Below are 26,841 nucleotides of genomic sequence, written 5' to 3' on the forward strand. Positions count from 1 at the left end.
AGAAAATTTGGAACATCTGGCTGTTTTGGGGGAGCACATGTTTTAAACCTATTAATTTCTCCTTCGTAATGACTCGTTTCCAGTTTATGAATGTAGAAAAACAAGATCATTTATAGCCTAGTCAGAATTCAACAGGAAATTCTGTTTTTGCTGAATCTTAAGTGAAAACAATCTGGCAAGAAAGTGTGTGCGGGGTGGGGGGGAGGAATCTTTTCTTCCAATCGGCTCTGGATTTATGTGAGACTCCCCTAGAAGAAATTGGAATTGCTTCAAGGAAACCAGCCCCATGGCTTCAGCCACACTAATATAAGATTACTATGTAATCTGAGAGAAAATGGTAATGAAACAGTGCCTGTACTGTATAAATAACATAATATTGAATAGAAAGGGGTACTAGAAATCAAAGGTACTGGCTGTGATTGATGGAAGCATGAAGTGAATAGAATTTTTATTATTGATTTTAATGGGAGCAGGAACATGTCCATAATGTTTGAAAACAAAGCTAGCCTCAATTGACTATAATAAGTACCAGGCACCATTATTCCACCACAGGTTTTTCCAAAAGATATTCCTTCTGATCTGGTCTCTGGTCATCCACAATGAACTAAAAAATCTTCCTTTCTCCCCCATGGGTTCTTTTTCTCCCCCACATTTTTCCTCTTGCTTTACAATCCTGCAAATGTATATCTTCAAAGGCAAATGTCTGTTTAAGGTTGAGAGCTATGGTAAGTTATATTAATTGTAAAATGAAGCAATTAGGAGGCATTGGGTCAGATCCTCAGCTTATGTAAATAGTAGAAACTCCCCTAAAGTAAACAGCTGTATCCTTTTAAACCAGCTCAGGATTAGGCCCGCTGTATATACTGGGTACAGTGGATCTGATCTGATCTCATTTGTCATGCACTGGTATAAATATCTAGTATTTAATATTATTTTAAATTGTCTAAATCCACGTTATTGAACTCTTTTTGCAGAACACTGCTGTGAACATTTTAGAAATATCGAATAATGTTTTTTCTCAAGCTGAGAGTTATGGGCTCTAGTATGCCACATCATAGGCTTGAAAATAAAGAACTTAAATTTTGTTTGGGCAGAAAGCCATTGAAGGAAAGCAGTGAGAGAGAAGTGAAATTCTGAAAAGGGTTTTTACAGCTGTGAATTGTTTGCCACAATTTTACTGTAACTATTTTGCAATCATCAAGTTTGCTTCAGTCATTATACTTTTGCATATTTGCAGCAATTATACAAAGGTCATTATTGGAACAAATAAATATGAATTCATTCTAGGCTGCTGCCAGATTTGTAAGACCTTTGTTGACAATTTTGTCATGTCCTGATAAAGGTGTATGCTGTTTATGGAAAAGGGTCATTTCTACTGAAGAAAAATAAATTGAATAAGAAATGGCTTCTAGTCATTGTGCTGAAGGAGTCAGTTTTGCTCGTGGAATTTCCTATTGTATTATCCAAGTGGTAATTTGAAAGGCTGATGTATTAGTAGTAGAATAGGGAGCTTTCACCCTCAGGCCATCAGATCCAGCACAGTCCAGATCAATAATGACCAAAGGTTGGTTGGTGCTCTGTGTGAAGTGGGTTATTTTCACTCCAATTCTTAGAAAGCCATGATCCATATTGCAAAAACTACCATCCCTTTTGCCACTTAAAACACTCTGCACGCTCAGCAGAAAGTCCGAAGGTAGAAATGGTCCTTGTAGAATATAACTGAGACTCATTCAAGGGCATGTGTGGGGAATCTTTCACCATTGCAAGACATCCTATGGATCAATAGTTTCCAAGGCAAACCACCTGGCACCTTTAATGAATTCTGAAATTGGTATGGACAATGTTTAAAGTTGTCCAATCTAAGAAGGCACAAGACACTGACCAATATAACCATACAGAAATGCAGAAGAGTATATCAAATTAGTAGTAATAGTTTGAGTTGTGTAGAAGTTAATTTCAGAAATAGAAGTAATAATAAAGTACAGTGTAAATAGGCTACAATAAACTAACTTAAAAGCCAAAACTAAGAAGAGAATAAGAAGATGGCCTGGTTTGGTTAGTTTAGTTGTTTCCTCCAAGGGGATGAGCATCCATAACAACTTAAGTCAATGGAAGCTGCTGGAAAATTAAGGCCAAAAGGTGCTTTTTGTCAAGGTACACTTGAATAATAAAATTGTCACACATAGGTGACCTGTTTCTGATTTCCTGTAGCTCCTGATTGAATACCCAGTGGAGTCTTTCCATTTGTATCAGTGAAAGGTGGATTCTTGGGTATACGTGTATAAATCTGGAGTAACTCCATTGAAGTCAATGTAGATATGAGATCAGGAACTACCTATACCAAGTCATGACCTGTGATAGAATTTCAGGAAATGAGTGTGTCTGAGCAGCTTTCAGGATTTCACTTTACTGTTTGAAGCCATCCAGCAGGCAGCTCTGCATTTAAGTTTGTGTTTACATATATGTATGTACAATGAAGCTTTTCCTTACTAGAGATTGGAGAAAGCTTATTCTAAATACTTCTCGTCAACTAGTTACTAGTGATTACGGTAACAAATTTTATGCTTGCTACAATTAGCATAGCAGGGAGAAAAAATGCCCTGATCCCTCTTAGCATTGTCCATTAAAAATGTAGCACATGCTGCCAAAAACTAGAGTTTAGGCTTGTAATGGCCTATTAGGCGCAGCACATCTGACAGCAGGTATATAACATGACTATAGAGCAGTTTCACAGGTTAAAAATCCCTGCAGGTACAGAAAGTATTTACTCCAAAGTAGATAGGGTTATTGACTTTGTTTCCATAAGAGAATGCCACAACCACTATGAGCTCTCATCAACTTTGTAGTAAGGGGTGAGGAGATCCAGCTGACCTACTCAGGAATAACTGTAATGATGCTAACCTGTATTTAGCATTCATGTATAAAATGATTTGGATGAAAGCTGCAGTCATGGATGAAGGGAATTCCAAAGCAGTGTAAGTATCCTCCAAAAACACACCCAGGTTGTGACTATAGAGCCTCTTCATTGAACTAGACTGTTGTAGTATTCTACGTTTTTCAACTAATTTTTCTTTCTTGTATGAATTTTTTCCACTTCCAATATGACAGCGATGGAATTATTTATTGGTTGTCTCTAATATGGACTTGCTTTAAGTCTATATCTCACACATTTGAAAATTACAGCATACTGTTTTCCAGAACTTTCAAGGTTTCTTGGGCACAGCTGAAAAGATTTAATCATAGTTTTGTCTGGGAAAGCCCTAAGCAGAGGTGGCAGTCTTTTTTTGAAAATTGTTCAGGCTATCCTTAGCCTGGGCCTTTCCCTCTTGTGCTTTTCCCTAGCAATTTTGAAACTGAGCTTGATCCCAGTACTTCTGCCTATCCCATTATTATGACTTCTGCTAACACAAAGGCATTTGAAGTTTGTATAGTTTTGCCACAGCCTTGAAATATTAATGAGCATTTCTAAAAATCAACAATTTGTTTAAAACTTTCTAGACTCTGTGGCCTTTGTTCTCAGCTCCCTTACATGGAGTGAGTTGCACCAGAGTAAATCAAAAATGAGGTGAGAACAGAGCTCTCTATACTTTTGTTTTCCTATTGAGTTCCATGTTAATAGGCTCACATACAAAGTTATTGGAAGTTCTTCAATTTGTAAAAGAATGGTCAGAAATGAAACCTGTAAAGAATTTAAGGATGCCATGGTTGCATCCCCTATGATACTAGTCCCCTACAGGAACAGTTTCTCTTGTAAAGGGGATTTCTACAGTGACTTGCTACAGTGACATTCACTGCTATTTATTTCATATGTCTGCAATTTTCAATCATCTGTAGAATTACTTATTGAACCCAGACTTATCAGAATACACTGGAATGTAGTTTAGCGTACATACATCCGACGAAGTGAGCATTCATCCATGAAAGCTTATGCTCCAATACATCTGTTAGTCTTAAAGGTGCCACAGGACGCTCTGTTGCTTTTTACAGATCCAGACTAACACGGCTACCCCTCTGATACTTTACCGTACATGTATATCATCTGTTCTCCTAGATCTCTGGATATTGTGATGTGCAGAAATGACATGTGAAGTGATAGTAAAAGAACTAAGTTGTTAAAGTTTACTCAGCTGACCAGGTGGTATTAATCTTACACCTACAATAGAAGATCTGTTCAGCTGGTATAGCTCGCCCACATAATGGGGATCCTGCTCCATTGAAATTAGTGGCAATACTGGCAAAAATCACTAGGGCCATAATCCTTAATTTAAAATTCTACTCCAGTATGAGTGATTAAGAAACTAAATTCCCAGGACTTTGTCATGGAGTATTAAACTTTTGGTTTTTGTTTGTTTAAAAAATTATTTTAATAAGACATTCAAGTTACAAACTCAGTTACACTGATCCAATAAGTAATAATGAACACTTCAATATATTATTGATTCTCACAATAATAATGGGTTGCTGAGAAGGCATTATTATTATACATGGCTTGAATTCCATGGCTCCCGGATGTTTTAAAATCATGCCATATGTCAAATCTGTCACCCAAAATATAAAAAGCTGAGAACAGGAGTCCTGTAAAATATACTGAATTTAAAGTGTGATAATTTAAAATGAACAGCCTGGCTGGAGAGGGGTCTTAATCTCTGCTGTTACTTCAGTCAGTGTCTCAACCAACTCAGCTGCCTAAATGTTTTAAACCTTAGAGCAATTGCTGACAGGAGTTGGTTAGAAATGTAGGAACCTCATCAATTGCCTTTCCCCTCACTTCACATTGAGACTAACTGTATAGTTTCTAAAAGCTTTTTTTGGGAAGGGAGCATGTTTTCAAATGTTTGTGCAGGGCCACTTGACTGGAGCTGGACAGAAAACAAGAATTCTGTTTAGTGTATAAACTTGATTTTCAGGATTTGTTTTTGTTCCACATTGAGACAAAATTGAGATCTCTTGACATTTTTCATGGAAAAAATGAGAGATGTAGCCCCATCACAGAGCAGCCATTAGTCCAATGGTTAGGAAACTTCACCTGGGATCTCAGAGTCCCAAGTTCATGTCCTTGCTCTGAATCAGTCTCTGTCAATCCCTCCCACTGGAACGGTTTGTGACAGACTGACAATATCCTGAACAAACATTATGGAATTAAGATACATTATTTAATAAGGGTTAATACCTTGGTGGTACATTATATTAAAAAGGCAATTGTATATATGTTGTTGTGGAATTGTATAATTCCTAGAGGAGGAGGAGGGTACTAATGTAATTCCTCTGGTGTTCCACCCTTTGAAGCCACCCATGGGAGAGGTTCACCTATATTAGTTCAAGCTGGATTCTCCAGGGACCAACAGACAAGGAAAAGATTGTTGTATAAATAGCTTGGTTTTAAATAGGTTCAGAGCATTCTTCTGGTTCCGCCAAACAGACAGGACCTCTGGTCCATGAAAAGACCCAGACAAGGTTGGGTTGGAAGGACTTGGTCTACAAAGGCCCCAAGCAGACTGTGTGCTTGTTCTGAGCTGAAGCATTGAATTTGAAACCAAAAGGAAAACCCTTGGGGTGGGATTTTGAAGGACTGGTCCCGCCAGAGCCCATGTTAGAGTTGGGGTGATCTTTGGTAAGTTTATTAGCATGAATGTAGGTTTTTATTATTTTTAATAAATTTTCTCATAGTACTTTTACCTTAAGAATAAACAGGCTTGCATAGGAAGAGCTGTGTGGTACATCATGACAGTGGGCAATTACTCTTTTATTAAAGAACAGGAGTACTTGTGGCACCTTAGAGACTAACATTTATTAGAGCATAAGCTTTCGTGGGCTACAGCCCACTTCTTTGGATGCATATAGAGTGGAACATATATTGAGGAGATATATATACACACATACAGAGAGCATGAACAGGTGGGAGTTGTCTTACCAACTCTGAGAGGCCAATTAAGTAAGAGGGAAAAAAAATTTTTTTTAAGTGATAATCAAGCTAGCCCAATACAGACAGTTTGATAAGAAGTGTGAGAATACTTACAAGGGGAGATAGATTCAATGTTTGGAATGGCTCAGCCATTCCCAGTCCTTATTCAATCCTGAGTTGATTGTATCTAGTTTGCATATCAATTCCAGCTCAGCAGTCTCTCGTTGGAGTCTGTTTTTGAAGTTTTTCTGTTGTAAGATAGGCATTGGCACCCTAACGTCAGGCTTGTCTGGTTATGTGGACTCTCCCCTCAGACCCTACGCTACCAGCATTCCCAGCTATCTTCGAGACACCACTGACTTCCTGAGGAAACTACAATCCATTGGTGATCTTCCAGAAAACACATCCTGGCCACTATGGAAGTAGAAGCCCTCTACACCAATATTCCACACAAAGATGGACTACAAGCTATCAGGAACAGTATCCCTGATAATGTCACAGCTAACCTGGTGGCTGAACTTTGTGACTTTGTCCTCACCCACAACTATTTCACATTTGGGGACAATATATACCTTCAAGTCAGCGGCACTGCTATAGGTACCCGCATGGCCCCACAGTATGCCAACATTTTTATGGCTGACTTAGAACAACGCTTCCTTAGCTCTCGTCCCCTAACGCCCCTACTCTACTTGCACTACATTGATGACATCTTCATCATCTGGACCCATGGAAAAGAAACCCTTGAGGAATTCCACCATGATTTCAATAATTTCCATCCCACCATCAACCTCAGCCTAGATCAATCCATACAAGCGGTCCATTTCCTGGACACTACTGTGCTAATAAGTGAAGGTCACATCAATACCACCCTATACCGGAAACCTACTGACCGCTACACTTACCTACATGCCTCCAGCTTCCATCCAGGACACACCACACGATCCATTGTCTACAGCCAAGTTCTAAGATATAACTGCATTTGCTCCAATCCCTCAGATAGAGACAAGCACCTACAAGATCTCTATCAAGCATTCTTAAAACTACAATACCCACCTGCTGAAGTGAAAAAAACAGATTGACAGAGCCAGACAAGTACCCAGAAGTCACCTCCTACAAGACAGGCCCAATAAAGAAAATAACAGAATACCACTAGCTGTCACCTTCAGCCCCCAACTAAAACCTCTCCAGCACATCATCAGAGATCTACAACCTATCCTGAAAGATGATCCTTTACTCTCACAGATCTTGGGAGACAGACCTGTCCTCGCTTACAGACAACCCCCCAACCTAAAGCAAATACTCACCAGCAACCACACATCACTGAACAAAAACACTGACCCAGGAACCTATCCTTGTAACAAAGCCCGATGCCAACTCTGTCCACATATCTATTCAAGTGACATCATCATAGGACCTAATCACATCAGCCATACCATCAGGGGCTCGTTCACCTGCACATCTACCAATGTGATATATGCCATCATGTTCCAGCAATGCCCCTCTGCCATGTACATTGGCCAAACTGGACAGTCTCTATGCAAAAGAATTAATGGACACATCTGACATCAGGAATCATAATATTCAAAAACCAGTGGGAGAACACTTTAACCTGTCCGGGCATTCAATGACAGACCTGCGGGTGGCTATCTTACAACAGAAAAACTTCAAAAACAGACTCCAACGAGAGACTGCTGAACTGGAATTGATATGCAAACTAGATACAATCAGCTCAGGATTGAATAAGGACTGGGAATGGCTGAGCCATTCCAAACATTGAATCTATCTCCCCTTGTAAGTATTCCCACACTTCTTATCAAACTGTCTGTACTGGGCTAGCTTGATTATCACTTCAAAAGTTTTTTTATTTCTCTTACTTAATTGGCCTCTCAGAGTTGGTAAGACAACTCCCACCTGTTCATGCTCTCTGTATGTGTGTATATATATCTCCTCAATATATGTTCCACTCTATATGCATCCGAAGAAGTGGGCTGTAGCCCACGAAAGCTTATGCTCTAATAAATTTGTTAGTCTCTAAGGTGCCACAAGTACTCCTGTTCTTTTTGCGGATACAGACTAACACGGCTGCTACTCTGAAACCACTCTTTTATTAGTCTTTGAAGAAAAAATAAGCAGGCCTGCTTAGGCAAGTCTCTTGGTGGGATATCACAGTATAGTCAGGAAACTGTGCAGCCTGGACATACCCTGTCCATAAGGGAGCGGGGCACGTGTTTTCACTCAAGAGGTAATGGGCAGGAGACCCTGAAGCCTAAAGTAGGCACACTTCGTGGACCAGGGAGGGGGGATATAGGTGCAGGTGCCCTGAACAGTAACACAGTTCTACTTTGTATAACTAAATATTCATTGGACCAGAGAGACACTGACTCTAGCCTAGTAAGTGTACTCATGTGGGAGACCAAGGTTCTAGTTCCTCATCTGAATCAGGCAGAGCAAGCTCTAGAACTTGGGTCTCCCACATCCCAGGAAAGTGACTTACTCACTGGGCATTCAACATCAACGCTTTGAGTAGCTAACATTCCCCGAAAAGCCAACTGTTGCCACATCACATTTCAGAATGTTAGACTAGAAAAGAATGGTACTTTTACAGGTGCAGTGGTCCCCATTTGGGGTAAAAACCCCAAATGCCAATATTTTTCTATATTTAGAACTGGAAAGAATCAAAGTAATAGTTAGCTGCTTGTTGGCAAACTTTTGGTGGCAACCACTTTAATAGTGTGGAAGTCTTAGCTTGAAAAGCTAATTTTCATAGTGATAAATGGGGGACTAAGATTTAGGACTACTAGGTTATTTTCCTGATCCTGCAGATATTTTGTTGTGTGTCTGAGCAGTTACTTAAACCTATATTTTAAAAAATGTTCTCTAATTTTGGGTGTCCAACTTTAAATTCCTAGGTCTGATTTTCAAGGTGATAGGCATCTGCAATTCACATTGACATCAACTGTAGTTTTGTGTGCTTGGTATTTGCAAAACTTAGGCTCAAGGTATTTAAAAAAACAGACACCCAACATTGGAATTCACTGGAATGTGTAGGGCTTATCTTTCTGTGCCTGGGTTTTCCTTCCTGTAAAATATGCATCTGATTATTCTAATGGTTTTAAAAGGTTTCAGAAGATATTTTTACCTATTTCTTCCAAACATATCTACTAATTACCTACATACCTCACAGGAGTGTTCCGAGACTTAATATTTGTAAAGGGCTCAAGATCAAAGCATCACAGTCTATTCTGATTATACTAGCTATAATAAAAATACAGTAAATATATGAAAGCTAACACTCACATTTGAACAAACTAGAGTATAAGAACCTGAATAGAAACTGCCGTTCATTTCAAGGTATCATATTGCCAGTATTTCTGAGTGTTTTGTCATTAAAATGTTGAATTTTAGAAATGGAGACTGAGTGGGAAAAGCTGATTTGAATCAACTGCATCGTAGAAAAACTGCAGTGAAGAGTGGGAGGCCTCGAAAAGATAATGGCAAGAAAATCATATTTTTCTACAACAATATTGATGCCATAAACAAAGCGAAAGCCAAAGGGAATAAACAGGTGGAGGCTTGATATTTGTGGTCCATAGGAATGATTATAATCACATAGGTGAAAAGTTCCTTGAGTTCAGTTGCTTGGAAGTTAACCTCTTAATTGTCGAACTCCATAAACAATTATAATTTTGATTGCAACTACACAGAGGAACGAGTTTTTCATTAAGCAGAGTGTCATTGGCTTCCAGGCCATTAAAATAGAAACATTACTCCTCCCAGGTAAATACACATACAGGAGACATCCATTGGGGAGTTTAAATATTGTGACAAATGTGTTGCATAAATATGCAGATTACACAGCAATAACAAGACCAAAACAATAGTAATCCACTTTGCCAAAGGTGTGGAATCAGATCCAAAGCTGTGGCATTCGTAGCTTGAGGACCGCAGGAGACACAAATAACTTGCTATACATCTCGTTAATCCCTTTCAGCAATTTTTTGTATTTTAGAATGGATTAAGTGCCATATTTCTCTTCTCATAATATTTCATGAGTGACTGATATGCACTGCAGTATCTATTGTGAACATGTGCTAAACTGCCTACTTTCAGCTCTCAGTGCTCTGTTATGCTGATTTGTTACCAGTTTGCTGCCTTTTTCATCAGTTAGGAAAGGTGTTAAACAAAGGTGGGAAATAGAATGAGCAGAAAAAGAAATAAGAGAAAATGTAAATGATCAAAATCTGCATAGTAGCTCACCGGAGTATTCTCATCAATAAGGCCCTGATCCAGCAAGGCATTTAGTTTAACACATGAGCATTTCCATTGACATCAGTGGGGTTACTTGTATTCTGAAAGGTAAGCATGTGCTTAAATACTTTGCTGGATCAGCACCTAATGCCACAATACCTTGTACAGTGAATATTTAAGAAAAGTTTTGTAAATGAGTTCCAGTAGTTCATGGATTAGGGACCCAATTTTATGGGGTTTCAGGGGATTCTGTATCAATTATTTAAGTTAATCTTTCTATCTACCCAATGGGACTTAGTGCTCAGTCTAGAAGATACCATCAGAGATGCTTAGTTTTGCAGTTCTCAAACTGTGGATTTGTGTCTCCAGAGCTAACATGCTTATTACCGGCAAAATTGTTTTTAAATAAATAAATATAGAGAGGTGAGAAATAACAGAACTCAACCCTATTGTCCCTCTGCAAATTTGTGTACACTGAGTCAATCCCTTACCTCTCTCTAAAAGTGCAAAGTTTCAAATGAATAGAAGATTGTTAGGGGTGGAATAGATCTGGACAAGGAGAAGTCTGGAGATAAATGTGAGAGGGAGGGACAGGCCGTAGAAACAAAAGTGCAGCATATTCCAGAAGTCTTGAGGTCATTCTGGGTGTAGCCTTCATTGATTTGAGATCTACCATACCATTCTCTCACTAGAAGGAAAAACCTATAATGGCAGCAGACTGTTAGGAGACCCAGTTTGGGAATAAGAACCATTCAAGAAATATGTTTGCTGATGATGTTTTAAAAAAAAGTCACACCAGTGAACTGGTGGAAGTCACTTAAGCACTTGGATTCAGTGACTGTTGAAGTGATAATCTCACTTTTAGCAGCAGTAGCTTCTTCTGCTGGTGTAGAAAGAATATTTTCTTCCTTTGGACTAATTCATTCCAAACTGAGAAATCGTTTGGGACCTGAAAAAGCAGGAAAGCTAGTTTTTCTTTTCTAGATTATGAACAAACAGGAAAATGAAGGTGAAGACAAACCTGATTTTAAAAAACTTGAATGTTTATCTAAATTCAAAACTTTATATGCTTATTTTGTTAAAATATTATGTTTGCTGTTGAAGAAAAAGATCTAGAATACAGAACGTTGTTGTTGTTGTTTGTTGTTTGTTTTAGTTAAATAAAACAATTTAAATGTCTGTCTGGTGATGTTCTCCTCCTAATACATCATGGCAACAAAATCCTCCACATATTAATGATTAACCTGTTGAATTGGAGATAGTTCAACTCCCAATGACTTTATAAATATCTGCTTCAATTACCTTTGGTAAATGAAATAACCAAACAATCATTCATTTTCTGATGTAACTGTAAAACTAAACTGAGAAGTTTTCAAAATAAATCACTTTAAAAATGTATACTGTGTACCTTCTAAAAATGAAACCTACATCTATCTCTGAGTTGTGAAGAATATGTATTAAGGTTATAATAACCAGCAAGAATGCACTTTTCTGTAGAAATCCATGATTAAATAGAGTCTTCCTGACTAGTGATTTAAATCAATTTGATTTGAATCAAATCCACCCTGCCTAAAATTTTTAATGTTACTTTCATGTTGTGCCACTTTCTCCTCTATTAATCACACCTTTCTGTACTTCATCACTCTCAAGAAGCCATTGTAGCACGCTTTGTCAGGGATAGGTGGGAGTCCACTAGAAAAGCAGTACTTATGTAAGTGTGCCACTAACTTAGCAACTACAATTTAAATAATCAGAGCAATTCTAACTATCTGAGATGCAAAGCGCACACTGTGATAAGCCGATATAAGTCTCTGAATTACTAGGTGTTTGCTAAATAATTCCAATGGAGTTTATTATAACTAAGGTGTACCGAAAAGTAAATGTGTCCAGAGATTCCCCTCATACAAGCTGAGGTTAAATGTTTTAGAAATGAACTATTTACCTCAGAATAACTGGCTGGGCCAAGAGGATATATTGTTTCAAAGAATCACTGATAAAGGCTGATAGCAGAAAAAAATCAGAAGCATGGAAAAAGAGGAGGAATGTTTTGGGTTTTTTTTTTGTTTTTTAAATCCACCCTAACAAAAGCAACAGGCAAATGGAGTGATGCAGATGGATTGCACTGGCATATGTCCAGATGTATGTGGTTGGGCACACTGTTTAGGTTTATGTTTGGCAGCTTCTGAGTAGCAAACAGATTTTAAGGAGAGTCTCCACAGTTGTTTTACAAATAGAATTCTATTAATGCTTTATTGTTCCAGCCACTAATCTCATTCCCAATTCCCTCTTCCCACTCTGCCCAGTGAAAAACACACCACTCCATCACTATTGCACCGCCTTCCTTTCTTTGCAGCTGTGTGAGTGGGAGGATTACTTTGGAGAGTAGAGAAATGGCCAGTTTCTGTACACACAGAAACCTTGTTGCAAGCTCTCTTGTTCAGCTAACGTTTGTGTTTTTATTACAGAGGAAAGTAGAGTGTGCACTGTATGGCTTTCAGATACTGTTATCTCAGATTGGTAGCTACCATTCACATTATGCTATTCTTTAGGAGGTAACTTTTTATTGTACAGAACCTCAGAGACATCAGAGTTGGAATTTCTCATCTGAAATACTGTACTGTACCTGAAAGTGGAACTCCGTTTCTGGTCCGCAATCCTTACCCCTAAAACTGGTCAAATCAAGTATTTTCTGTGAAAAATTTCTTAAGAAATAATATGGTTTGTTTGAAATGTCTGTTTTGACAAAAAACAGTGTTTTGGTGAGGGGGAAAAAATTCTCATCTTAGTCCACTCCTTCCAGTTTGAAACACACCTTTTAAAAATGAATTTGTATTTTCCCCACCAAAAATATAGACAATTTCATGTTTGGTCAAAAAACAAAAACAAAAAACCTGTTTTGTTCAGCTTTTGATTGAAAAAAAATAAGCAGCTCTATTTAGCCCCTAATTTTAAAAGGGGGATGAAGATATACAGTAACATAGATTGTAAGTTAACAGAACACCATTTGAAATTTGAAATATGATGTCAGAAGGATGGAGATTTAACATCTACTTAATTGCAAAAATGTCTATTGAACCAGAACATGCCTTGGAAGAAAAGTAAATCCTTTCTTATATATGCATAAAATCCAAGTAGTATGTATAGAACTTGCTTCACGGTATGTTAGCAGGATTGGAGGTCAAGAAGTGGACATGGGAATATTTGGGATCAAATTCTGATCTGAATAGAAATTAATTTACCAAGTGGTGACATGTTTCCTACAATAGCTATTCCCCTTGAGCTGGAGAAGGGACCTGGGAGTTTGGCCTTGAAATCCCAGCTTCTACCCCATTTATATCCAGCAACCACATTTTTAGGAATCTAGAGATGAACCCCTTCCTCATCCTTAATGCTCCTTGGGGGCAGGGAGATGTTCGTTTTTGCAGGAATAGACCCCAGAAACAAACCTTTCCATGGAGAGCATCATTCTTGGGTGCCATTCTGCTAGGCTCTTACCTTTTAGTCAACTTGTATCATATGGGTAGGATATTTGGCTGCCTTGGAGGAAACTGCATTTCAAAGGTAATCCCTGGTAGGTGGCACTGGCAACCAACTTTAAAGTGTTTAAGTTCTGCATTGATCACTTGTCCAGATATGCACATGCAGCTACTCAAATCTCCAGTGGCCAAGACCTGCTGAGTGAGTAGACAATTATTTATGACACCTATGGGTAATGGGAATTGGGAAACCTCACTTCAAATGTATCCACAGTTTTTCAAAGTGAGAAATCTCTGTATTTCCACTCAATTCAATAGTTTTACTAGGGGTGATCAGGCCCATTTGATCCCCTTATTCACTATCTGAAGTATACTACCTTTGAACCATTAACTCAGGCATATCCTCAGCTATATTAAGTCTGTGTAGCTTCATTTATTTCAATGTCAGCCACAGATTGATCCTACATAGTGGTTTTGGTTCATAACAAGTGTTGATCCAATGGGCTCTGCACTTTAGGGGTTTGCTCCTTTGAATTAAATACTGCCCAGAGGACTCTTTTCTTACATACACTACAGAGAGAACTTTCAGAAAAATATTATTTTTTGACTTAGTTTTGATTAACACTGGGGCTATAAGTTGAAAAATGGTAGGAATATATTTTTCTCTTATTCCAGCATTGCCTTTTCCTATTATAAAACTGATTTTACTCTCTCCATAAGAGAGAACCAATTCTTTACTCTCTTCAGCATTTTACTCTGTCCAGCTCAGAGGGTATTTTGACAAATTTCCACCAAAAAAACCCCACGTTGGATTTATTATCTTTAATTTCCAGCCTTGATGATTCTATTCCAGCCATGAATCCTCTAAAATCTGCTTACTCACTGTCTTCCTAGCTTTCCTTTATATACTGTGTGCAAGTCTACTTCTCTTTTCTCATTCACACACTTCTAAACATCCTAAATTTCTCATTACCTAGCTTCCATTTTGCATTGACAACAAATCTTAGTACTTAGTGGATGTCAAATATCTTAAAATTTTAAGAGGTGTACTTTATGGCTGTTATCAAACTTTATATAGTGATGTAAATTTATTTGGTTCTTTACAAACTGTGGCAAGGTACCTCCTTTACCTTGCTGGGCTCAGCATTTCCCCCTGTGCCAAAGGGAGCCCTGGAGTAAATCAGTCCCACTCTGGAAAGTTTTTTTTTTTTTTATTCCTCACTTAAGTTTTATTTTTCAGTATTTACAAGGTGGGCCGAGGGTAAGCCCAAGGAATGCTCTTCAGCAAACAAACAAAACACAAATTCATAACACAAAAAGGGAATCTCTCCCTGCCCCATCTCTCTGGGGTGTTGACTTGTTATGCTGGCCTCTGAGTACCAGTCCTTACCCAATCTAATGGACTGTTTGGGGGTTTCTCCTATAGGGAAGAGAGCAGCCTTTCACCCAGGGAGAAGTCTTTCTCTCTGTTGCCACTAGCCCTGCTGCAGCTTGTCTCTCCTCTCTTCCCTCCTCCTCACCAGGAGGAGAGGTTCTTAAAGGTCACACACAGCCCATAATTGAACTCAAGTGTCCCTAGCTGATCTTAAGTAACCTCTTTTCAGCTCATGATGGGGAAAAGGGTAATTACTATTCTAGGGCTGATATATTTGCCTTCCAAGTGGCACAAGCATCACAAGTCTGGGGGCAAAAGGAAGCCCTACCACAAGAAGAGGAAGTCTGAGTTGGGCGATTTCCTGCAAACACCAAGTTTGGCCCATGCCAATTCACATAGTGAGGGTTCCTGGTGGTAACAAGAAATATGGTGCTCTGCAGTTGAACATTGGCAACTTCTCTTGGGGCTCTGAATGCTGCCCCTCACAAGACCAGAATCACTGATGTGATCTACAATGCTTCCAACAATGAGCTGGTGCAGCCAAAGACCCTGGTGAACAACTGCATCATTCTTATTGTTAGAACCCTGTATCGACAGTGGTATGAAGCCCACTATACCTTGCCCCTTTGACACAAGAAGGGCACTAAACTGATTCCTGAAGAGGAAGAAATCTTAAACAAGAAGCATTCAAAGAAGATCCAGAAGAAATATGACTAGCAGAAGAAGAATGCCAAGATCAGCAGCAGCCTGAAGGACCAATCCCACTACCCTCTGGTAGCTATCCAGTTTGACTTTGGTGCAAAACATATAAAATATATTTTCTCTGCCCCAGAAGTCTTGCAATCTATATTAGCAAGACAAATAAGATGAGATAGAGGACAAATGTTTGGGAAAGGGGGAGAAGGTGTGGAGATAATTGAAGAGGAGATGAAATCAGAGGAAGGCTGACTGGAAGAAGTGGTGTTAATGAAAGATTTGAAGGAGGAAAAGGAAAGTTTCAGGTGTAAAGGTAGCCTGACAGAACATAAAGGAAAAATGGGTAAAAAGACAAAATGGGATAGTGAGGCAAAAGAGTATGAAGCATGTAAGACGCAAGGAGGCTGATGGGAGAAATGGGTGTGCATGGAGTTAGATTATGGAGGTCCTGACAAGTGATGGTAAGGAGTTTGAATTTGGTGGGATAAGAGAGGGAGTGAATGGAGAGATATTCAATAGAGAGATTCAAGATTAAAAAGGTGACATAGAGTGAGTGGCTGAAGGGGAAGCTGACTTTAGTAACAGCATATTGCCTCTCACCTCTTGCCACTGTAATGAAGCCAGAATTTGGATAACACTTTTAACACTGTGGATAATAATGAAAAAATAAACTTGGTGGATAGCAAAGAGCAAGAATCAAAAGGACTGGATATAATGAGGAGAGGGAGAAAGAAGACTATGATTATGCCAAGAGTATGGAGGTATAGAGAGCAGAGGAGTCAGTCAATGGAGTGTTAGAGACTAGGAAGAAAGATAAATTCAGTTTCGGATGTTTGAATTTGGGATGGTGGCTGGATATCTAGGAGGAGTGGAAGAGGCCTGGGAAGTTGCAGGGAGGGATAAAAGTTCTGCTTAACTTCTGGTGGAAGAACTGTGTAAAGTAAATTTCAATTGGAGCTTGCAGTTTCTGAAGTCCCCTGCAGATTTAAGTCCTGGTTCCTATACTGTGAGTTACCTAGAAAGAGAACAGGCCTTGATAAATTTGAACATTTGCCATTAGGAATTGTAATTTGTGTATATATTCTAAAGACTCCATTTAAAAAAGGCTTGATTATATTGACAAGTTTTTTCTTTGTGTAACACTTAAAGAATATGCATCCATCCAACACAAAGCCTTGCAAAACTCACTTCCCTGTTTATATTACATTACCCAAGTCAAGATAGATATTATTTACAGCAGCCTGGCTGTTTTATGATATCTACATGATGTCAATTACTATAGATCATTTTAATTTGCCTCAAAATGCTACATCAAGAGCATTGAGGTACTCCATGCTCTTCACATACATGCCAGCAACTAATGGAAACAATGCGTCTTGAATCAGTGACACCAATCCAGAATTCTTTCACATCTAATTTACTGTAGATTAATGGTATTCACAGGTAAATTACAGCCTTGTCACTGAACTGCATAATTTTCCATATATAATAAATTAGATGATTATTAATCCCTTCATGTATGAATGTTATCTCCAGCCATTGCCATGCAAAGGATAGAAGAATAAGGCAAGCTCTTGCTGACTTGTATATAATTGTACTATTGTCAAGGTTAAAATATTCAGTGTTTTAGAAAAAAATTCAGTACACAATATTAGTTAGAGTAAATGCATGAAATGTTTGAGATCTGGGGCTTTTATGTATTATTAATTTTAATAACAGATTGCATTCAGAACACAGAGCCTAATTTGTGTTTACAATAAGGTCCCTTTATACCACTCTTCTGCAGTATAAAAAGTGCCTTGAAATGAGTGGAAATGTATTCCCAATCTAAGGCCCCTTTAAACTGCCAGAGTGATGTAGTAAGAGGGATTTAGTGTAAGTGAGAATCCCATCCACAGCCTGGAAAAGACAGTTTGTGATCATCATAGATTTGTTTTAGGCATTTATGAGACTGGCTCATTTTTGACTCACTTAGGAGGAATAAAGGGAGATGCTAGATTTTTAGTTTTACAGAACCGGAAGATCTGGGTATGTCTATGCTTCAGCTGGGAGGTGTCATTCCAAGCACAGGTGGACAGACTTTTGTGCTACCTCAGCTCAAGCTAATGTGCTAAAGCAATGTGGATTTGGAGGCATGGGTGGCAACTCAGACAAGTACTAGTTCAAGCAGAAGCACAGCTCCGAGCTAGAGTGTAGTCTATCCGCACTGGAAATCACTCCTCCAGGTGCAGTGCAGACATACCCTATCGGTCAGACTCATTAGCCTTTCCTTTAGGAAAAGGTAAGCAGTGCTTAAAACCAGAGACCAAGATTTTAAGTGGCTAGGGGTTCTGAGTGCTCAACTTGAAACACCTTAAACTTGTTGAAGATTTTGAGGAGGAGAGGATTGATGCACTTTCTGAAAATCAAAGATGCGTTAAGATTTCAAGTTGGGCACCGAAAAATCTTGACCAAAGTTTAGTGGTCATGAAAATGAAAGGCAGGTCCTAAGGTATGCTTTTAATCTTCTCCATTGTCCAAACTATAAACTTCAATTAGAACAGAATTCAACTCCCTTTCATTTTGACCATCTTAAATAATACATTAGGCATATCAAACATACAACAGCATTTATCCATTATTAGAGTTAAGGAAACCATAAATGGAATGCACAATTTATTTGAGAAATTTCACAAAATTTTCCCAATTATTTAACACATTTCCTCCCCCTTTCCCAGTTCAAACCATGATCTTTTCTTCACTTTTCAGACCAAAACTATCTTATCATTTGGCAATGCAAAATGTAATTTTTCATGTTTTTTTTAAGATCTAACGTCTTGAACTATGAGACGTTTGTATCACAATTTAACGCGTGTAATAGGGGTTAATTTATTTAATCTCATGAATTTCAATGCTGTCAGATTACCTGGGAGTTTGTAGAAAACTTAGCACAATTGAGTCTCGTTCTTTATTGGTCTTTTGGCGCTACAATAACAAACATGATATATAGGTGGTGAAGTCTTACATTATCACATTGTTTGGGATGAAGTATGCTTAGGGCTAAATTCCTCTAGTATTAGTAGTTGTACTTGCTGGAAGATTGGAGGTTCTGGGGGGACAGATCAATTGTACCTCAGATCTCAAACCAAAGAACACACTTGTAGCCAATCTTGTAACACGCTAACTAAATATTTATTAATTAGCTAAAAGAGAAATTTACAACATTAAAGCTGGTAAACATACACACACAAAAGAGGTACAATTTTAAATTCAAAAGGTAATAGAAGCTTCTATAATCAAGCTTTTATGTCCTCTATGGCTAAGCCAAGCCAAGCAGTTTGGAGAGCTCTTGCTTATGTTTAGGAATCTTTGCCCCTCAAAGTCCAGACACCAAAACAATACCAATTTATCCTTCATAAGCATTTTTATTCCCTTCCTCTAGCATTCAAGGTATTATAGGACACAGGTTTGTGCACATACCCTCTTCAGATGTGTAGAGGAAGCAATCAACAGTCTTTTGTCCACAATGTCTGATGTCTGTAAACCTTCTTTCATTGGGGGGGGGAAAGATAACCCTGCCTGTGGTTAACTAGCATTTCACACTTGATAATGCTTCTCCCCTGACTGTGGGGAATTTGCAATCTTAGCGGACATTTTTATAGTTGCAGAGAAAACATTTAAACCTTACCTTTTAACATGGGATACAGATATTTGGATTAATACATGTAGCATCCTACAATCATTCCATAAAGTCTAAACACATTTTTATAACTCTAATATCCATTTCAACAATAGTAACATACAAGAAAGTCAGCTATGCATTTGTCAGTATTCAGTAAGGCCCAGGGCCTTGGCATGAGCTAGCACCTGGACTGCCAGCATCACACCAATATTCAGCTATTCAGACAGCCCTAAAAGGTACTAGCTTTGATCTTAAGAGATGCTGCCACATGTGTGATTTTGGGCAAGTCATTTATTCTTTTTTAGAATTGGGATAATTATTCTTCCTGTCATATCAGTACTGTTCTTTTGGGTGATAAATCTGAGGAACTGTCCCAGATTGAGGTGTCAATAGAGGAGGTTTAGGGACAAACTGATAAATTTAATAGTAAAAAGTCACTAGGACCAGATGGTATTCTCTGAAGAGTTCTGAAGGAACTTAAATGTGAAATTGCAGAACTACTAGCTGTAATATGTAATCTATTACTTTAACAAGCCTCTGTACCCAGATGACTGGAAGGTAGCTAACGCAATGCTGATTTTTTAAAAGGGCTCTAGAGATGATCCTGGCAGTTAGACTGGTGAGCCAAACGTCAGTAATGGGCAAGTTGGTAGAAACTACAGTAACAAACAGAACTATCAGATAGATAAACATGACTTGTTGGGAAGAGTCAACACAGCTCTTGTAAAGGGAAGTCCTGTCTTGCCAAACTATTAGAATTCTTTGAGGGAGTCATCAGGTATGTGGATAAGGGTGCTCCAGTCAATATTGTGTACTTGGATTTTCAGAGAGCCCTCACCAAAAGCTCGTAAAGAAACTAAGTAGTCATGGGTTTTGAGGGAAGGTCCTCACATGGTTAAAAGATAGGAAACAAGGGGTAGGAATAAATGGTCATTTTTCACAATGGAGAGAGGTAAAAAGAGGGGTCCCCCAAGGATCTTTACTAGGACCTGTTCTGTTCAACATAGTAAATTTTGCAGATGATAAACAATTATTTGCCGAGTTATAGGGGGAATCTCAAAAACTTGAATGACTGGGCAACAAAATGGCAGATGAAATTCAACATCAGTAAGTATAAAAATATACATTAGGGAATATGCATATACAGTAAAAGCTGTTTTATCCGGCATGTTGTGGGAATGGGGGGGTGCCAAATGATCTCTCTCCTGCCATCCATCTCAACCCTCTGACAAACAGAGGCAAGGGACACCATTCCTTACCCATCCTGGCTAATAGCTATTAATGGACTTAACCTCCATAAATTTATCTAGTTCTCTTTTAAACCCTGTTCTAGTCCTAGCCTTCACAACCTCCTCAGGCAAGGAGTTCCACAGGTTGACTGTGTACTGTGTGAAAAAGAACTTCCTTTTATTTGTTTTAAACCTGCTGCCCATTAATTTCATTTGGTGGCCCCTAGTTCTTTTATTATGGGAACAAGTAAATAACTTTTCCTTATTCACTTTCTCTACATCACTCATGATTTTATATACCTCTATCATATCCCCTCTTAGTCTCCTCTTTTCCAAGCTGAAAAGTCCTAGCCTCTTTAATCTATCCTCATATGGGACCCATTCCAAATCCCTAATCATTTTAGTTGTCCTTTTCTGAACCTTTTCTAATGCCAGTATATCTCTTTTGAGATGAGGAGACCACACTTGTACGCAGTATTCAAGATGTGGGCATACCATGGATTTATTTAAGGGCAATAAGATATTCTCCATCTTATTCTCTATCCCTTTTTTAATGATTCCTAACATCCTGTTTGCTTTTTTGACTTCAGCTGCACACTGCATGGACGTCTTCAGAGAACTATCCACGATGACTCCTTTCCTGATTAGTTGTAGCTAAATTAGCCCCCATCATATTGTATGTATAGTTGGGGTTATTTTTTCCAATGTGCATTACTTTACATTTATCCACATTAAATTTCATTTGCCATTTTGTTGCCCAATCACTTAGTTTTGTGAGCTCTTTTTGAAGCTCTTCAGTCTGCTTTGGTCTTAACTATCGTGAGGAGTTTAGTCTTATCTGCAAACTCTGCCACCTCACTGTTTACCTCTTTCTCCAGATCATTTATGAATAAGTTGAATAGGATTGGTCCTAGGACTGACCCTTGGGGGAACACCACTATTTACCCCTTTCAATTTTGAAAATTTACCATTTATTCTTACCCTTTGTTCCCCCAGTTCTCAATCCATGAAAGGATCTTCCCTCTTATCCCATGACGATTTAATTTACATAAGAGCCTTTGATGAGGGACCTTCTCAAAGGCTTTCTGGAAAAATAAGTACACTATGTCCTCTGGATCCCCCTTGTCCACATGTTTGTTGACTCCTTCAAAGAACTCTAATAGATTAGTAAGACATGATTTCCCTTTACAGAAACCATGTTGACTTTTGCCCAACAAGTTATGTTCTTCTATGTGTCTGACAATTTTATTCTTTACTATTGTTTCAACTAATTTTCCTGGTACTGACTTTTGACTTACCGATCTGTAATTGCCGGGATCACCTCTAGAACCCTTTTTAAATATTGGCGTTACATTAGCTATCTTTCAGTCATTGGGTACACAAGCTGATTTATCGGACAGGTTACAAACCTTAGTTAATAGTTCCACAATTTCACGTTTGAGTTCTTTCAGAACTCTTTCAGAATGCCATCTGGTCCCGATGACTTGTTACTCTTAAGTTTATCAATTAATTCCAAAACCTCCTCTAGTGACACTTCAATCTGTGACAATTCCTCAGATTTGTCACCTACAAAGGACGGCTCAGGTTTGGGAATCTCCCTAACATCATCAGCCATGAAGACTGAAGCAAAGAATTCATTTAGTTTCTCCGCAATGACTTTATTGTCTCTAAGTGCTCCTTTTGTTCTCGATCTTCCAGGGGCCCCACTGGTTGTTTAGCAGGCTTACTGCTTCTGATGTACTTAAAAAACATTTTGTTATTACCTTTTGAGTTTTTGGCTAGCTGTTCTTCAAACTCCTTTTTGGCATTTCTTATTACATGTTTACACTTAATTTGGCAGTGTTTATGCTCCTTTCTATTTACCTCACTAGGATTTGACTTCCACTTTTTAAAAGATGCCTTTTTATCTCTCACTGCTTCTTTTACATGGTTGTTAAGCCACGTTGGCTCTTTTTTAGTTTTTACTGTGTTTTTAATTTTAGGTATACATTTAAGTTTGGTCTCTATTATGGTGTCGTTGAAAAGTGTCCATGCAGCTTGTAGGGATTTCACTCTAGTCACTGTCCATTTTAATTTCTGTTTAACTAACCTCCTCATTTTTGCATAGTTTCCCTTTCTGAAATTAAATGCCACAGTGTTGGGCTGTTGAGGTGTTCTTCCCATCACAGGAATGTTAAATGTTGTTATATTATGGTCACTATTTCCAAGCGGTCCTGTTATATTTACCTCTTGGACCAGATCCTGCGCTCTACTCAGGACTAAATTGAGAATTGCCTCTCCCCTTGTGGGTTCCTGTACCAGCTGCTCTAAGAAGATAAAGTATCGAAAATTTTTGTCTCTGCATTTCGTCTTGAGGTGACATACCCAGTCAATATGGGATAATTGAAATCCCCCACTATTATCGAGTTCTTTATTTTGATCGCCTCTCTAGCCTTCCTTAGCATTTCATCGTCACTATCACTGTCCTGGTCAGATGGTCGATAATAGATCCCTACTGTTATATTCTTATTAGAGCATGGAATTACTATCCATAGAGATTCTATGGAACATGTGGATTCATTTAAAATTTTTACTTCATTTGAGTCTACATTTTCTTTCACATATAGTGCCACTCTCCCTTTCCCCCCCGCACGACCTGTTCTGTCCTTCGGCTATATTTGGTACCCTGGAATGATTGTGTCCCATTGATTGTCCCCACTCCACCAGGTTTCTGTGATGCCTATTATATCAATATCCTCTTTTAACACGAGGCACTCTAGTTCACCCATCTTATTATTTAGACTTCTAGCATTTGTGTACAAGCACTTTAAAAACTTGTCACTGTTTATTTGTCTGCCCTTTTCTGATGTGTCAGATTTTTTCTATGTGAATGTTTCTCATTTGATCTGGCCCATACTTTATCCTCTTCTGTCCTCTCCTCCTGACTAGAACCTAGAGAATCTCTATCAATAGATTCTCCTCTAAGAGAAGTCTCTGTCCGATCCACATGCTCCGCTGCAGCAATCAGCTTTCCCCCTTCTCTTAGTTTAAAAACTGCTCTGCAACCTTTTTAATGTTAAGTGCCGACAGTCTGGATCCACTGTGGTTTAGATGGAGCCCATCCTTCCTGTATAGGCTCCCCCCATCTCAAAAGTTTCCCCAGTTCCTAATAAATCTAAATCCCTCCTCTCTACACCATCGTCTCATCCACGCATTGAGGCTCTGAAGCTCTGCCTGCCTACCTGGCCCTGCGCATTGAACTGGAAGCATTTCTGAGAATGCCACCATAGAGGTCCTGGATTTCAGTCTCTTCCCTAGCAGCCTAAATTTGGCCTACAGGACGTCTCTCCTACCCTTCCTTATGTCATTGGTATCTACATGTACTACGACCACCGGCTCCTCCCCAGCACTATACATAAGTCTATTTAGATGCCTCGAGAGAGAGCCGCAACCTTCGCACCAGGCAGGCAAGTGACCATACGGTTCTCCCAGTCATCACAAACCCAGCTATCTATGTTCCTAATGATTGAATCTCCCGTTACTAACACCTGCCTTTTCCTAATGACTAGAGTTTCCTCCCACGGAGAGGTAACCTCAGTGCGAGAGGATACCCCGACATCATCTGGAAGGAGGGTCCCAACTATGGGAAGGTTTCCCTCTGCTCCCGTTGACTGCTCTCCTTCCCCAAGCCTTTTATCCTCCTTAACAGTGCAGGGGCTGTCTGACCGGAGGTGGGACAAATCTACAGTGTCCCGGAAAGCCTCATCAACATACCTCTCTGCCCTCCCTTAGCTCCTCCAGTTCCACCACCCTGGCCTCCAAAGTCTTTACTCAGTCTCTGAGGGCCAGGAGCGCCTTGCACCGAATGCACACGTACACCACCCACACACAGGGCAGGTAATCATACATGCTGCACTCAGCGCAATAAACTGGATGGCCCCCAATCTGCTGCTGGGCTTCTGCCTGCAATCTCTCCTACAGCTACCTAGGTTAATGAAAGGGTTTTTGTTTAAATCAAGAAGATTTGATTATAGCTTAGGTTAAAGGTTTCAAAGAATGGCAAGTGTACCTTGCCCCCTTCCCACTCCCCTTCCAAACTCCCTCTTGAAACTCCCTGTTAGCGGCCCCTGTTCTCTGAGATGACTAAGGAGTGATATGATTGTTTATAAAATCATGAATGGCGTGGAAAATGTGAATAGAAAAGTGTTTATACCCTTTTCCCACAATACAAAAACTGGTGTCATCCGGTGAAATTAATAGGCAGCAAGTTTAATACAATAGGAGGAAGTACTTTTTCCACACAATGCACAGTTAACTTGTGGAATTCATTGCCATGGGATATTGTGATGGCCAAAAGTATAACTGAGTTCAAAAAAACTAGATAAGCTCATGGAGGATAGGTCCATCAATGGCTATTAGCCAAGATGGTCATTGATACAGGCCCATACTCAGGGCTACCCTAAACCTATGACTGCTGGAAGCCAGGAGGGGAAAACAAGGTAGATGTCTTAAAAATTGCCTTGTTCCATACACTTCCTGGAAGCTCTGGTTCTGGCCACTGGAAGAGACAGGATACTGGGCTAGATGGATATTTGTCTGATCCACTCTGACTGGTCTTATGTTTTAATGTTCTCTTGTTTTAATTGTAAACTCTTTGGAGTTTTAACTGCCTTGCTTTTCTTCTGTACATCTCCTAGTCCAATGAGGTACCTCTCAGTTGTGACCTCAGAGTGTAACTGTAATACAAATAGGTGTAACTAATACAAATAGGTAATGAATTCCGCATTAATATTTTCATACTTGCAGTTCCTGGCTTTTCTATAGCTCAACAGGAATTTTTCGTGAGAAGAAAATACAACTCCCAGTGTTTTATTCATCCTCCCCCTCTAGCCACCAACCGTTCATTGGTAAGTGGTCTAACATACCTATCATGAATGCTTCAAAAACTACATAAAATGAGGATTGTGAGTAGTGAGAGTTTTAATCTTAGCTTTTGTGGGTGTCGCTTATTCTTAATGTTAGTTTAACATCATTCTAATGCTTTAATATTGATGTCCTGCAATCTTTTGGGCCATAAATATTCTGACTCAGTAGTAGTTGCTTTTCATTTAAGAAACTCTAGGCTCTAGTGGTGCTAAAAGCATCGTTCAGCAACAATATAATTTTCATGTGACAGGCTTTTGTTCTAGGGGCCTGAATCCAAGCCTAAAGCTCAGCCTTTGGCTTGTAAGATCATAGAATATCAGGGTTGGAAGGGACCTCGGGAGGTCATCTAGTCCAACCCCCTGCTCAAAGTAGGATCAATCCCCACCTAGATTTTTGCCCCACATCCCTAAATGGTCCCCTCAAGGATTGAACTCACAACTCTAGGTTTAGTAGGCCAATACTCAAACCACTGAGCTATCCCTCACCATCTCTGATGGCAAGTTGGTGAAGAATAGGGGTTTGATAAAGGTGATAACCATAGCTCCTTGGGTTGGGGAAGGATTTGCTCCTTTATACCAGCAGTCTTTATTGTTAAATTTGTGGAATGAAGTAGGATGATCTCCTGTGTTCCTGGAAACATTGCAGTGGGGCTGTAGGTGAGACTGCAGTCTGGGAATGGATTGTCTTCTAGTAAAGACACTGGACTGGGATCCAGTAGATCTATGATTAATTCCTAACTATCCAGACTTCCTGTGTCACCTCTTGTGATATAACAAAAAAGAGCATTACATTTCTGTTATGGGATTATTGTGATGTCTGTGATTTTATACATGATTTTTTTTAAAATATTTTGAACAATGTTTTAACTATTTTATTTGTATTCTAGGAGCATCTATGGTCCCAGTTGAGATCAGGACCCCAAGATCATACAAGAAGACTGTGACAGACATGGAAGATGGATTCTAATCTGAGTCCCATCTAGGGCCTTAGCCACAAAAGCTCCCTTTCCCAGAAAACACACACATGTCTGGCTGCCACTTTCTCTGTTGAATTTCTCTTCTTTTTTTTAATGCTGATTCCTATACTTTCCTTTTACCAAACACATGCAGATAGAGTTTGCACAAAATAACAAGAATCATGGCTATAGTATGTTGAAAATGGAATAACAACAATCTAACGAGATAAAATGACTCATTTCAAAACACAAAAATTTAATCTAATGTATCCATCTCTGGATCATCTACCTCTCCATGCTATATAATTTATCAGTTGTCTGGCTGCATGTCTGTCAGTAAACGTCAGCTGGTTTGGGTTGCAACTGCTTGACAGTTTAGTGGTCTCTATCCCTC

General features: G+C 39.0%; 1 pseudogene; it reads left to right on the forward strand.

Annotated features, from left to right (window-relative positions):
• Positions 1–15,236: 15,236 nt before the first annotated feature.
• LOC128840985 (40S ribosomal protein S8-like) lies at positions 15,237–15,871 on the forward strand (annotated as a pseudogene).
• The last annotated feature ends 10,970 nt before the right edge of the window (positions 15,872–26,841 follow it).

The sequence above is a fragment of the Malaclemys terrapin genome, chromosome 7 (assembly GCF_027887155.1).
Source record: "Malaclemys terrapin pileata isolate rMalTer1 chromosome 7, rMalTer1.hap1, whole genome shotgun sequence".
Taxonomy (NCBI): Eukaryota; Metazoa; Chordata; order Testudines; family Emydidae; genus Malaclemys; species Malaclemys terrapin.